The 14,460-nt window shown below is 35.3% G+C and overlaps 1 long non-coding RNA gene across 1 annotated transcript; it reads left to right on the top strand.

Moving 5' to 3' along the window:
* Positions 1-2,777: 2,777 nt before the first annotated feature.
* On the top strand, positions 2,778-13,926 carry LOC130047862 (uncharacterized). The gene is made up of 4 exons (XR_008796676.1): positions 2,778-2,789; positions 3,975-4,028; positions 5,040-5,183; positions 9,424-13,926. It is a non-coding gene; the product is annotated as an uncharacterized LOC130047862 (long non-coding RNA).
* The last annotated feature ends 534 nt before the right edge of the window (positions 13,927-14,460 follow it).

Below are 14,460 nucleotides of genomic sequence, written 5' to 3'. Positions count from 1 at the left end.
AGTAGTAGCTATTACTTTCAATTTCACTTGGTACCGTTTGTGTCAAAGACTAATACCACGTACGATTTATTAAACTTTCGGTTTCACTTTCGCAGCACAACTATGGCCGAGTATGAATATAGTTATGGGATTTCGTGTTTACAGGGATATCTATAATCTGGGATCCATTCCAGGGAGAAACTCTTGAAAAAAAATAGAAATTAACAATCCTATGCATAAATATGCGATTGCTGTTGTAAAGGACGGTGCAGTAGTTGGACACATGCCTCGAAAAATAAGTAAAGTTGTAGCATTCTTTTTAACAACATGGGGGGGGGGGCTTTGAAATGCATTGTAAAGGGGAAACTATCATTACTCCTAAGAGACCGGTATTGGTGAACTAGAGATACCATGTATTATGAAATTCAGTGCGGAACAAAGAGATTGCTAGAAAGATTAAAAACTCTGTTATCAAAAAGGTGAGTAGTACTGTATTTAAAAGGAGGGGGGGGGCGCTTAATTTTTGAGAGTTGAAAAAAGGCCCTGGGGTGTTTTTAGGGGTAGGGGCACTCAATAGGTCAAATATTTATAAATAAACTGTTTTTCTATACTGTTGACATTAAAAATTTGTCATTTTAATACATTTTTCTCATGTTTTATTACTCTGCTTTACGAAAATGTGTGGTTTTCTGATGTTGACCTATACTTCTGTTCTTATATGTTTGACATCTTAAAAAAGGTGGCAACATATACATTTGCTTTGGTTATTAATAAAATCGAACTATACCGAGTGGAAATTAATACAGTGTTTCCAATTTCAACCATTAGTATTGATGAGTCGCATAAGGGTAGAGCTACTTTGAATCTGCATAAATGATATTAAACATGCAGTATGCAGGTATACATTCCACTGATTTCTTGTTCAGTGTTCAGGTTGTGATTGCTGACTTTATGTTTTCCTAGTGTGTGTTTTACATAAAATCTTGTCTAAAGTATGCATGTACTTGCAGAAAAATTAATTTAAAACAACCCGTTTTATAATAGTTTACAAACACACACATGTACATAGCCGGGCCTCCAAAAATGGAAAATGCAGATGCTTGGATATGTTTTGGTAGATGATTGAAATGGAATTCAAAAATAAAATGTTGATAAATAAAAAAAAAATTATTGGCTAAGAAAAAGTGACAATGTTGAAAGTACTAAGGGCACAAACAGCATCTGTGTACATGTGTGTGTACAAATGTATACTGTCCTCCTAAGAGGGGTAACATATATACATGTAAATTAAAATGGAGAATATGACATGGAGACAAAGACAAAAAGGACTTTAAATCTTGTGTGTTTTGGGGGATTGTAGCCAAAACTCTTGCATATCCAGGGTTTGACATTTACTTTTTTGAGCACTCGACCAGTCGGCTACTTCAAATGATTTTTACTAGACCTGACTTTATATCCACTAGCCCTGGCAAACTTTCCAGAAAAAAAACCTGATAGTTTGAACTTTCTCCATATTTTAAAAATACTTCATTTAAATGACAAACGTTAAGTTTGAACCAAAACGTCTCAAAAATATCTTAAGTCTCGTCACGCGTCATTCAATATTTGATTTTCAAACACGTTTTCTGTTTCTTTAAATTCTACCCGGCACGGGTATTCTTTAGTCTATTTAGTATAAAATGACCTCAACCGGCTTTTTATTTATTTTATATTTCATAATCCCTGCTTTGTTTCTTCCTAACCTTTTCTTTTTTCTCATGGGACGTCTTTCCTTGAGGACGAGAAGTCGTATTTAATGCCTCGTTCACACGGATGCGCATCAAATTTTACTTCGCATCAAATATCGAATTAAATAGTGTTCACACGGCGGTAATATTTAATGCGAAGTAAACTAATGCGCATTAAAGTTGTATGCATCTCCATTAAAGGGTGCGCGAAAAAGAATAGACTATGTTATTGAAAATTATTTTTATAGATATTTTAATGAATATTGTGTAAATTATCATTTTGCTTAGTTTTTCGTACAAAACTGACATTAGTATATATAGCTGACCATGGGTATGATGCATGTGACCCAAATTTGCCATTACGCATGCGTGTACATTTAATGCGAATTAGCCTCGCTTAGCGTTCACACGGAGCTAATGCGAAGTAAATTTAATTCGCATTAAATCGCGATGTCAATTTTAATTCGAAGTAATCTAATGCGCATTAAAATCTCCGTGTGAACACGATTCAGATTTAATTCGCATTAACTTACGTTTAATGCGAATTAAATTCTTCGTGTGAATGAGGCATAAATATAGAGACATTCCCACACATATGTCAACACCGATAAATGTTTATTACGTAATTTATTAACTTGATAAACACTTTATTATAGTCAATTCAAATAAACTGTTTAAAATCAACATCGAGTAGCTGTCGTAAAACATCACTACCGACCGCTACTTATTTATTAGAACTTAAAATAGATTATTCCATCACATGGTTCAAGATTGCTTGCAAACTCTTTACAGTTATTTTCTTTTAGTTAAGAATAAAATATCATACAGTTTAAAGTAAAGTTTCTTGTTTAGTTTTTAACACAACCAGTCGGACTAGTAAATCGACATTTTACCCGACCGGACCTATCATTTAGTAGACTCGGTCGGTCGGACGTGCCTTAGTGTCAAACCCTGATATCATCGCAACATTACTGTGTTAAAATGCATTATGTACATGTATGTGTTTGATGTGTAAAATTTTGTCTCTAGGAGAAACAATCCTGCACATCATTTGTGGAAATGGACGAGTTTGAGGCAGAACAGGTAGGGAACATAATTTTTATCTAAGATTATATATCACCATCACATTGCAACAGTCTCTTTGAAATCAATCAGAAGTGACAATTGGGGATCAATGACAAGTCTACCTAAAGTAGAAAATGTATATACATGTATATATGCATATATATTATAAGCATGTATGTTTTGGAAGATGAAATATATGGCATTGAAAAAATATGTTGATGATATTAAGTAAAATAGTATTGTTCCTTAGGTTGCCGCTTAGAAAAAGTTACAATGTTGAAAGTGCCAAGGACACAAGGGGTGTCTGTAATTGTATGTGTGCAAGTGTATATTGTCCTCCTAAGTGGGGTAACATATATACATATAAAATAAAATGAGGTCCTCCTAAGATGGGTAACGTATAAGATAAAGTGGAGAATATGACACAGAGACAAAAACTAAAAGAACTTTTAATTAAATCTTGTATGTTTTAGGAGATTGTAGCCAAAGTTCTTGCTTATCATTGCACCATAACTGTGTTAAAACCTGTATTATTATACCCCAGTATGAGAATTCTATGCAACGCGTAATCTGATTGGTCTAGACGGTCACATGCCAGGGATAACAAAACTTCATATCTCCCTCTCAAACATCATATCTCCCTATCATATTTACCGCTTGGGCAGCCTCGTGCATTTTCCATAAAGTTAATGTCAAAGACGACGAAAGTCCGAGTCATTCTACTTCCATAATTCGTAAGGCACAAAATATGCGGGTCTCTGATACACAGTTAAATCGCCTGGTTTTGGTTGATACAAAAACAAGCAAGTAAATCAGCATTCAAGGAGAATGGTAAAACAAAAACTGGTTATCATATCACTCTATTTCGCAGTTTGTACCATCTAATTCGTTGAGACGCGGTGTTACCGTTAGGGCAATCTCAGCTACATACATGTACAATGTATAGATGAGCGGACTCCAATCTCAAATGCAATTTTGTGGTCTTGCTTTGTTTCGGTATAATAAACAATTTATTGCATGAATGTTCGGGAGATATGAAGATTTATTCACCCAAGAAAAATCATATTCCCCTCGGGCGTTGCCCTCGGGAATAGGATTTTTCTTGGGTGAATAAATCTTCATATCTCCCTCACTATCATGCAATAAATGTATAATATGCATTATGTACATGTATGTGTTTGATGTGTAAAATTTTGTTTCTAGGAGGAACAATCATGAACATCATTAGTTGAAATGGGAGAGTTAGAGGCAGAACAGGTAGGGAACATAATTTACATCTAAGGTTATATATCACATATCACCATTACATCACAACAGTCTGCTTGAAATGAATCTTTTAAAAATTAAAAAAAATCAAGGAGAACAACCATATAAAGTTCAAAGACTAATTCCAGTTATTAGTCCCCTACCGGTTTATAAAACGAAAGTCAAGTGGATTTTAGGTTTCCTCTCTGTCCGTCTCTCTGTCAATCAGTCTGTCCCATTGGTTTTCCAGATATTTTTGCATAATGCTTGTGAGAATTCATTGAAACTTGTAGTGCAGTAACTACAGATTGAGTTCAAGTTTCATATCTTTTGATGCATAAGTGTGAAAGAAATTAATTTTTATATTGTTATGTCTTTGTATTGATCGAGATTGGGATGTGTTCCAATGGAAGGGCTGTAAAAGTAGGACAACTGAATAGATCGAGGCTGGGGTTGTGTAAATAATATTTTAATTAATTCCACATTTCAAATTCATTAATCGCAAAAGGGAAATATCGATAACTAGTGATCCTAATTGTTTGCGAACAATTAAAGGGCTTCCCACCTTCTACCGGTTTTTCAGTAGTGTTCAAATGCTAAACAATTTGATTTGGATAGAAAAGAAATTCAAATTTGCCGCCTTGAGTGTTGAAGTGTTGGAGATTGAGGCCTTGGTTTCGCACGATAGTACCGGTCAAATATTTGAAAAAAAGGGGTGTGGGTGTTGGATAGCCGGCACATATCGGGTAAAAGTGTAATAGGACTTGTGCAGGTGTTTGGGGGTGACTTTAGACCTGTTAGATATGACATTTGGAGGTGTAAAGAAACCGTAAGTGACATTTTCAGAGATTACACATGTAGTGCTGACACTCTGCTCATGCATGCTGGGACTATGAGCCTCATGTTGAAAAGATGGTAGGAGTCTGTGCACTTTACCATGTGTGTAATGGATTGTGGAATTTGATATACAGTTTGTAATTGCTCATCCTATGTGTTCTAATTCATGGAGAAAATGTCTTTCAGTCATTTCACCCAAGGAGGCATGCATATGGATTTAGGCTGTGAAAAAGAACCCCAAACAAAATGGCGGCTGGTGAATTAAAAAAAGTTTCTGAGTGTATGATCTGAACGGAGAATAGGAATACTGCATCCCATCTGACCCTGCAGGTAAGTGTTTATTTGTTTATAATGACAGTCGGGATGGAATGTCAATGAGTTCAACTGTCGAGTAAAGTTGCATCATCATTATCATAAAAAAAAACAACAACTGAACTTAGTCTTTATGTTGATGCAGGCAGACATTGATGGAATCTGGCACATGTTTTTTCATGAATGCAAATGGAAATATTTGATTTACAAGACAGTCAAGAAATGGAGAAAATGGGTGTAGGTCAGATGTGTATGTGTAGGTCAGATTAGCTAGAATCCTGTTGTTGGGCATGTGACCGGTCAAAATGGTGTAAACAGCTGATCTAACATACATATCACTTGAAGGGTGGGGGATTTCTTCCTTTGGGACGACAGTCGTGATGTGTGGGTTTGCCTTGCTTGTGGAGACTGGCCCCTTGATGTGTGGCCTTGACCTTTGACCTTGGCCCACGTTCAAGGTCAAACCTCGAAAACTCCATGAGAGGGAAAGCTTGACCTTGACCTCATTTTGAAGGTCAGAGAGGTCACGGGGCTTTGCACAAGTGGTTCCGCGTCTAACTAGATATGTGAAAAAGTTGTGGGCTCGAATGACAATGTCAGATACTTTTGGGGGCGAGAATCGTGCTTCAGGGTTCTCGGTTTCCCTCGGTCAACTTCTCTGTGCGAAAGTTTTATTGTGAATTCGTCGGTGAAGGTCTCGCATCTCCACGACTTTCGGTCTAGTAGAAGTAGCGATAACAGGGTTTTCAATGCGAGTCGCCGACATTCGCAGTGTGGTCAAAGTTTTAGAGTTGTAATTCATGATATCGAGACCTATCGAAAATTCCTTGCTGACCCATGTAATATTTCGTTGCTATGTGAAGTGGGAAAAAGGGTGTAAAAAGTGCCATTTTCTAACCATTCTGGATGACCTTTGACCTTGACCTACTTTTCAAGGTCAAGGTCACCCAACCCATTTCAGTGTGTTCCGTCTCTCTACGACGAATACTTTAGGAGTCGTCAATTTTTTAGGTATAAATCGTGAAACATAGGGGGGCATTAACTCCTTTTAACGGTCAGCTAATCCCTTCATTTAAAGTTCTTCGATTCTACTAATTGACCTGTAAAGGTTTCATCCTCCTATCATTTACGGTTAAAAAGTAGTAACGATAACAATGATTTCTGCCAAAGGTCAGATAACTCCATAAGGGGCCAAAGTTCCATGACGCAGGTTGAAATGTATTAGTTTCTCAAGAAGTGCTATATCATGAACTTTAAAGTTTTTCGATAAGTCTGAAGACGAAAAAAGTTTTTGAAGGCAGGAAAATAATAAACAGAACAATAACAATAGGACTTTCCACAGAAAGATGGAAAGCCCTAAAAATATGAATGAAATCTGTTAATCACACAAGTATTTTTCTGTACTCGGTGAGAGAGGTCTGAAAATTATAGAGTTTTGAATAAGATTATTTCATTCCTGAAAAAAAAAAACTATACGAGACAACTGTATGAACTGTGAAATATCAAACTATTATACTAATATTCAATACTGGTATTAAACATGGTAGCATGTAGGGGTGCAACGATACGCTTGCCTCATGATACGATACATTGTATGATGCAGACTTGACAATACAATACGTATCATGATACTTTTAACATGCTACAAGTGTATCAATATGAATGATAACTAATGAACAATTACACTGGTTTTAGTATCATTTAATTGCACCTTACTGTTACAACTGCATGTCCAAAATGCTCCCATATTTGGGATTAATGGTTCACAGGGCGAGAAATATTTCACTGGCACCACATTTTTCCATTTCCGGAAACCATCTTTATTTGGACAGGGTGTATTATGGTAACCATCGTCCGTTTGTCTGTCTAGACCTTTTGGGCAAGATACATACTGAACCGTAACATCTAGGATTTTGCAACTTGGTACATTTGATCACCATAATGAGAGGAAGATGCCTAACATTTTTCAAGGTCAGAAATCAAAGGTTAAGGTCGTAGTATCACTAAGTAGGAAAACTTTGTGGGCAGGATACAGACCAAACCATAAATTCCAGGATATTGCAACTTAGTACATTCGATCACCATGATGAGAAGAAGATGTCTATTGTTTTTATACCCCCCGCAACAAGTTGTGGGGGGTATACTGGAATCGGGTTGTCCGTCTGTCTGTCCGTCCGTCCGTCTGTACACGCAATGGTTTCCGGGCTCTAAAGCATTATCCTTTCCACCTACCGTCACCATATCATATGTATGGACTACCCATGGGATGAAGATGTTCCCTATCGATTTTGGGGTTAAAAGGTCAAAGGTCAAGCGCACTGGACATCGAAGTAGCAATATGGTTTCCGGGCTCTAAAGCGTTATCCTTTCCACCTACAGTCACCATATCATACATATGGACTACCCATGGGATGAAGATGTTCCCTATCGATTTTGGGGTCAAAAGGTCAAAGGTCAAGCGCACTGGACATCGAAGTAGCAATATGGTTTCCGGGCTCTAAAGCGTTATCCTTTCAACCTACAGTCACCATATCATAAATATGGACTACCCATGGGATGAACATGTTCCCTATCAATTTTGGGGTAAAAAGGTCAGAGGTCAAGCGCACTGGACATCGAAGTAGCAATATGGTTTCGGGCTCTAAAGCGTTATCCTTTCCACCTACAGTCACCATATCATACATATGGACTACCCATGGGATGAAGATGTTCCCTATCGATTTTGGGGTCAAAAGGTCAAAGGTCACACACACTGGACATCGAAGTAGCAATATGGTTCGGTTTGTCATGCCATTTGTTTTTACACTCAGAAAAGAGGTAGTGTATACCTATTACCAACACCCTTTGGGAGATTGGGGTAAGCGGGGGGGTATTCGTAGTGAGCATTGCTCACAGTACCTCTTGTTCAAGGTCAAGTTCACAGTATCACTTAGTAGGAAAACCTTGTAGGCAGTATACAAACTGAACTGTTGGGGCTAAGACTGTCAAACTTGGTACACATACACCTTTTGCCAAGTGGAGAATATCGATTGTTTCTCAAGATCAAAGGTCAAGATAGTAGTAGCAGGATAAAGACTGAACTATTGGAGCTGGTACCATCAAACTTGGTACACATACACTTTATGCCAAATAAAAATATTACATAGAGAGTACATGATTGATCTGTTTTTATGATGCAAAGAAAGTATGTCACACTCTGACATTGATTGCTGATACTACTTGAAGCCATGTTCTACAAATCATAGTGTAAGGAAACACCTTATATTAGCTTTTCACGGGCATATTATGTACCATTGGTGGTACTCTTGTTACAACATACATGTAATCTTAAAGCCAAATTGGACAGTTCAAATTAATCCAGATCGAGAATACCAAACTGCGGTATAGTGTAAAATATCGTGAATCGAACCGTTGCATAATATTTCAGTGATATACCGTGTCTTGGTTAATCGTTGCACCCTTTGTGACATGATACCAATGTATTTAGTCACAGTTCAAGGGAGGGGGGATGTATTCTTCTGTTCATGAGTTGAAATCAATCTAACCTTGCATTTCCAGTACTATCCACCGCTACTATATCAAGTGAGCAGCTAATGAATCGATCTTTGCATACATGTACTAATAACAAAGTTTAATATTGTATGTGATAATTTAACGTAATCTCAGGAAAACAGGGGGGGGGGGGGGCAGAAACGTGTGGGGAAATGTGGGGCTACATGTTGCTGCATGTATATGTACATTTCTGGAGATATATTTATAAATAATTTATTGTGATTAATTATATCATTTCATAGCGGTCGGTTATTATGACTCAAGAAAATCTTATAAAGTAAATATCCATACAAGTGCATACAGTGTAGGAAATATACTTTTTCTTTTGTTTTTATCTCTGCTACCAAACATCAGAAATTTAATCCAATAACTCATGTTTTAGTACAAGGATATTCACTTGCAACATTCTGAAAAATAATTTTTAAACCAGGCATATATTTTTATATCAGAAATGAGTCGTCTTTAGTGATCACTAATTTGTATACAAGAGTTTCCCAAGTGATGTATAATTTTCGTAACTTCTTTTTCTGAAGAGTTCCAAAATTTTCTAGTTCTGATATCCCATATTTACCTTTTAATAACATATAGAATATGTAATGTAGTTATATCAATTCAGATTTCGGGAAAGTCATCTTTTTGAAAGTGCTAAGCATATTGTACAGACACTTAGGTGTGATAAATGTAGTACATGTATATAATATTACAGGAAGAAAGACCTCTGGCAAAGACAAGAACAAAGGAGGGAGAACATTTCTGGAAATTTATGAAATCTTCAGTGTGTTTGGACACAGGAGCTATGATATCCATTCTGGTTGCCTCGGGATCGATTCTTGTGAATATAGAAAAGTGGAAATTCAAATGTTGGTTATTTTACACTTTAAAAGTGCTTACTGCTTAGTCCAATATCTTGATTAATCTAGTCTTTTATGATTTTTCAGGCAAATTAAATCTCCAACACATGTATACATTTTTGATACATTACCCCAAGGACCCTATATTTTTTTCAAAAGCAATATATATCTGAAGTAAATAAAACCATTTTTGTTGGGTCACACAATGAATAGAAATGTAGTGCTTATATCATGGAATTTCTGTAAACAGATGATATTTTTTACAGTTTTTAGCTCACCTTAGCCAAAACCTCAAGTAAGCTTTTCTGATCAAAATTTGTCCGTTGTATGTCGTCGTCATAAACTTTTCACGTTTTTAACTTCTTCTTAAGAACCGTTGGCCAATTTCAACCAAACTTGTCACAAAGCATCCTTGGGTGAAGGGCTTTTAAGTTTGTTCAAATTAAGGGCCATGTCCCGTTCAAAGGGAAGATAATCACAAAAATGCAAAAATAGGGTGGGATCATTTAAAAACCTTCTTGTAAAGAACCACTGGACCAGAAAAGCTGAAATTTACATGAAAGTTTCCTGATATAGTGCAGATTCAAGTTTGTTCAAATAATGGACCCCGGGCATTGGATGGGGCCACAATAGGGGATTAAAGTTTTACATACTGATATATAGGATGACTCTTTAAAAATCTTCTTCTCAAGAACCACTGAACCAGAAAAGTTGAGATTTACATGAATGCTATCTGACAATGCAAATTCAAGACTGTTCAAATCATGGCCCCTGGGGTATGATGGGGTCACAATAGGGGGATCAAAGTTTTACATGCAAATATATAGGAAAAATGTTTAAAATTGTTCTTCTCAAGAACAACTGGGCCAGAAAATCTTAGATTTACATGAAAGCTTCCTGACATAATGCAGATTCAAGTTTGTTCAAATCATGGCCCCTGGGGGTATGATGGGGCCACAATAGGGAATCAAAGTTTTACATACAAATATATAGGAAAAATATTTTAAAATCTTCTCAAGAACCACTCAGCCAGAAAAGCTGATATTTACATGTAAGCTTCCTGACATAATGCAGATTCAAGTTTATTCAAATCATGGCCCCTGGGGGTATGATGGGGCCACAATAGGGGATCAATGTTTTACATGCAAATATACAGGAACAATCTTTAAAAGCTTCTTCTCAAGAACCACTGGACCAGAAAAGCTGAAATTTACATGAAAGCTTCCTGACATAATGTAGATTCAGGTTTGTTCAAATCATGGCCCCTAGGGGTATGATGGGGCCACAGTAGGGAATCAAAGTTTTACATACAAATATATAGGAAAAATATTTTAAAATCTTCTTCTCAAGAACCACTCAGCCAGAAAAGCTGATATTTACATGTAAACTTCCTGACATAATGCAGATTCAAGTTTGTTCAAATCATGGTCCCCGGGGGTTTGATGGGGCCACAATAGGGAATCAAAGTTTTACATACTTATATATAGGAACGATCTTTAAAAGTCTTCTTCTCAAGAACCACTGGACCAGAAAAGCTGAGATTTACATGAAAGCTTTCTGATATAATGCAGATTTAAGTTTCTTCACAGGAAAAATCTTTAAAAATCTTCTCAAGAACCACTGGACCAGAAAAGCTGAAATTTATATGAAAGCTTCCTGACATAAAGCAGATTCAAGTTTGTTCAAATCATGGCCCCTGGGTGTTGGATGGGGCCACAATAGGGTATCAAAGTTTTACATACTAATACATAAGGAAAATCTTCTTCTCAAGAACCACTCAGCCAGAAAAGCTGATATTTACATGAAAGCTCTCTGACATATATTTCAGTTTGTTAAAATAATGGCCCCCAGGGGTAGGATGGGGTCACAAGGGGGATCAAAGTTTTACTCACAAATATATAGGGAAAATCTTTAAATATGAGCTAAGATGACTAAGGTGAGTGATGTGACCCTTGGGCCTCTTGTTTAAAGCCTTTCATAATTACCAAATTTAAAAAATGGTCTGAAACTGGAAGGTACAAACGAATCCATTACCATTTTGAATATTCATAACCTAGTATGTTCTGTTGACATGTTTTGTTTAGAATTTTGTTCAGAGAAATGTAATTCAAATGATCACAAAATATACACTGTCATTGGTTTTGGTATACATATAAAAGGTAAATCCTGGTTTGCCATGTTCATAATATATGTCATGCAATAAGACTAAGTGCTCTGTTGTTTAGACTGTGTATTGTTATAGGATTTTCGTTTAGTGTTTATGACTATCTCATGTGAGCATTACTGCCTATGATATTTTCTCTTTCAATATAATTTTTTTGAAAATATGTTGATAAATGACCACTACAGTTTAATTCATATGTATACTATCTGAGTTCAGAATGTTCTCTTGTGTTTTGTCTTATTGAGATGATATATTGTGCTCTTTGACTTAATGATGCTGCTTTAAGGCATAATTGTTGCACCTATAGTGTATTCATTTTCAAATGTATTGAAATATAATGTTTGATAATAATGAGGCAATGCTATACTTGTTAGGGTAGTAATGCACCGGTAATTCAAATGTACATTGATGTCTTACCCGATTGTTTTTATTTTGTTACAATTTTGGTTTTTGATAAGAATTTTAGGTCACATAGGTAATCTCTGGTGACCTGTCTTCTGAGTAAATTCAGGTAACAATTGAACATTTTGTAAGAAAAACGTATGCATAGTCAGATAGAGGAGGAAGGCCTTTACTAAAAATGTAGATGTTGTAATCCATGGGGTAGGGTTTCTGACTCTGGGGTAAGACCAAACTTGGTATACATAGTGAATATGTGTTAAAGTCATAGGATCTATCTTTTATCCCAAAAATGACATCACAATATTTTGCAAGAAGAACTCCAAAAAAAAAACAAATTTGTAGTATTAATTATGAGTTATCTATAGCTGCAGCGCTTTGAAATTTAAGTCATTTTGACGTTTTAGCCCTATTTAAAAATTTTGTCAGGAGGACAATATATTAAACTGGTACCCCACTGATTGGTGGCTACACACAAACAAGAGATGCGAAATCAACAAGGGTACCAGTTTAGGCAAATGAGAACAGGGAATTATTTTGTAATTACTATCGTTATCCAATGTGTTTGTAAACATTCTGAAGAACTTTGTGTGATTTTCTAGTTAATATGATCTTAAATTTCGCCACCTTTTTGGAACAAGCAACATTTCACCAATATATTAGACCCTATGCCTTTAAGGTAATTCCACCCCTGTAGAATTATACGTTCAATCTTATATTTGATTAATGGTTATCTTAGTAACTAATAAAAATGATAAGATAAGTATGTTGCAGCATTGATAAAAAGATTTATCAATTAGCACGCATATACCTGTTATTGATGTCAGAAAATTACAATTTTCCTTAAATACATTTCATTATCACAAAAACTTGTTAAAACGATATAATGGTATTCATAACAATTTCATGAAACTGTTTCTTAAAAAAAATATACAAATATGTTTGTGAAAAGTAAAGGAAATCTATGCATAAAAAATTGATAAATAATTTAATGAAAAAGGAGTTATTACCCTTGGATTCGGTATTTCGAAACTCATACGTGAGTTTTGAAATATTTTATGGTTAACAAGATTATTTACAATAACTATTGAAAAAGACTTCAACAAAATTTATCTTCCCATCATGCATAAATCTTATCAAATCATTGACTTTGCGAAAGCTTATGACATCACAGGAGAGTGGAAATACGTTACACAATTATAAAATATCTTTTTTAAAGGTTGATATTAACATGAAACTAAATTAATATGTGGTAGTCCTTAACCAAAATTGTAAAATTCATGATTTCCTGGACAAGGGTTTAGTTTCCAGGATGAGGCCAAGATTATAGTAGCAACTATTGTCTTTATTGTGATATGGTCAATAACCAAATGCATGCTTATTAGAAGCAGAAAAGGATATACGAAAGTGGTGATTTACACAACCCCAGGGTTTTGACTGTACACAGGTCCAAAGTAGTCATATTATTTAATGTTGTATATATAACGTCTCCATATTAGTGAAATATTCTCGAGAGGGACGTTAAACAATACCCAATCAATCATCTGGACTGTATAGGCACTTTCAGGGCATTTAAGTTTTATGAACACATCTTTTATTCTGTTTTGTATGTTAGGATTTAATTTAGGTATGCAGAACAGGAATTTTTCTCAAGATTTCATAATGCTTGGGGCTAGTGATACTTTTAATTAATTCCCATGTACCCAATAAGGCATGTGGGCCTTTTATTTCATGAAATGCATTAAATTCTGATTGATATGTCTTTTGTAATTTTTCATAAAATCGATGAAAATCCTATTTGTTTTATTAATATTTGACTAGCAACCATACTTGAAAATGATGTGTATACCATGCCAGTTTTTGTTACAAAGTAACAATTATATAATGAATAAATTTTCATGTTAAAGTTAACTTTTAAATTGTCTTTTATGTACTGTTTTGAAAGTAATTATTTTGTATAACAGTATTCGTGTACAGTGCAGATGGTGGTTATTTTAATGAATGCGAATAACATGATCAAAGTTAATTAATATTGCTATGGATAATTTATAGGACTCTGTAAAGATTATAAATTAGTCAAAATTGCTGAAGAAAAACTGGTTGAATAGATAGAGATTTAGCAGAGGCAAATGTTCTACAATATTTTGTGGAAATTGAATGGATATGCATTGTCAGGTATAATTTCAGTGATAGCAAACTTGAATACTTAAATCGTATTCTAAGATAGGTTGTCCAAAAAAACAGTAGCCACACAAAGGTTATAGATGTTTGGAAAATTGACCGGTATTTCATCTGTGCTGGAAATCAATCGCATGCAGTTTTTGCATAA

This window comes from Ostrea edulis, chromosome 7 (assembly GCF_947568905.1).
Source record: "Ostrea edulis chromosome 7, xbOstEdul1.1, whole genome shotgun sequence".
NCBI classification, from domain to species: Eukaryota; Metazoa; Mollusca; class Bivalvia; order Ostreida; family Ostreidae; genus Ostrea; species Ostrea edulis.
The sequence above is the reverse complement of the archived record's forward strand: the minus strand, read 5'-3'. Positions and strand labels throughout refer to the sequence as shown.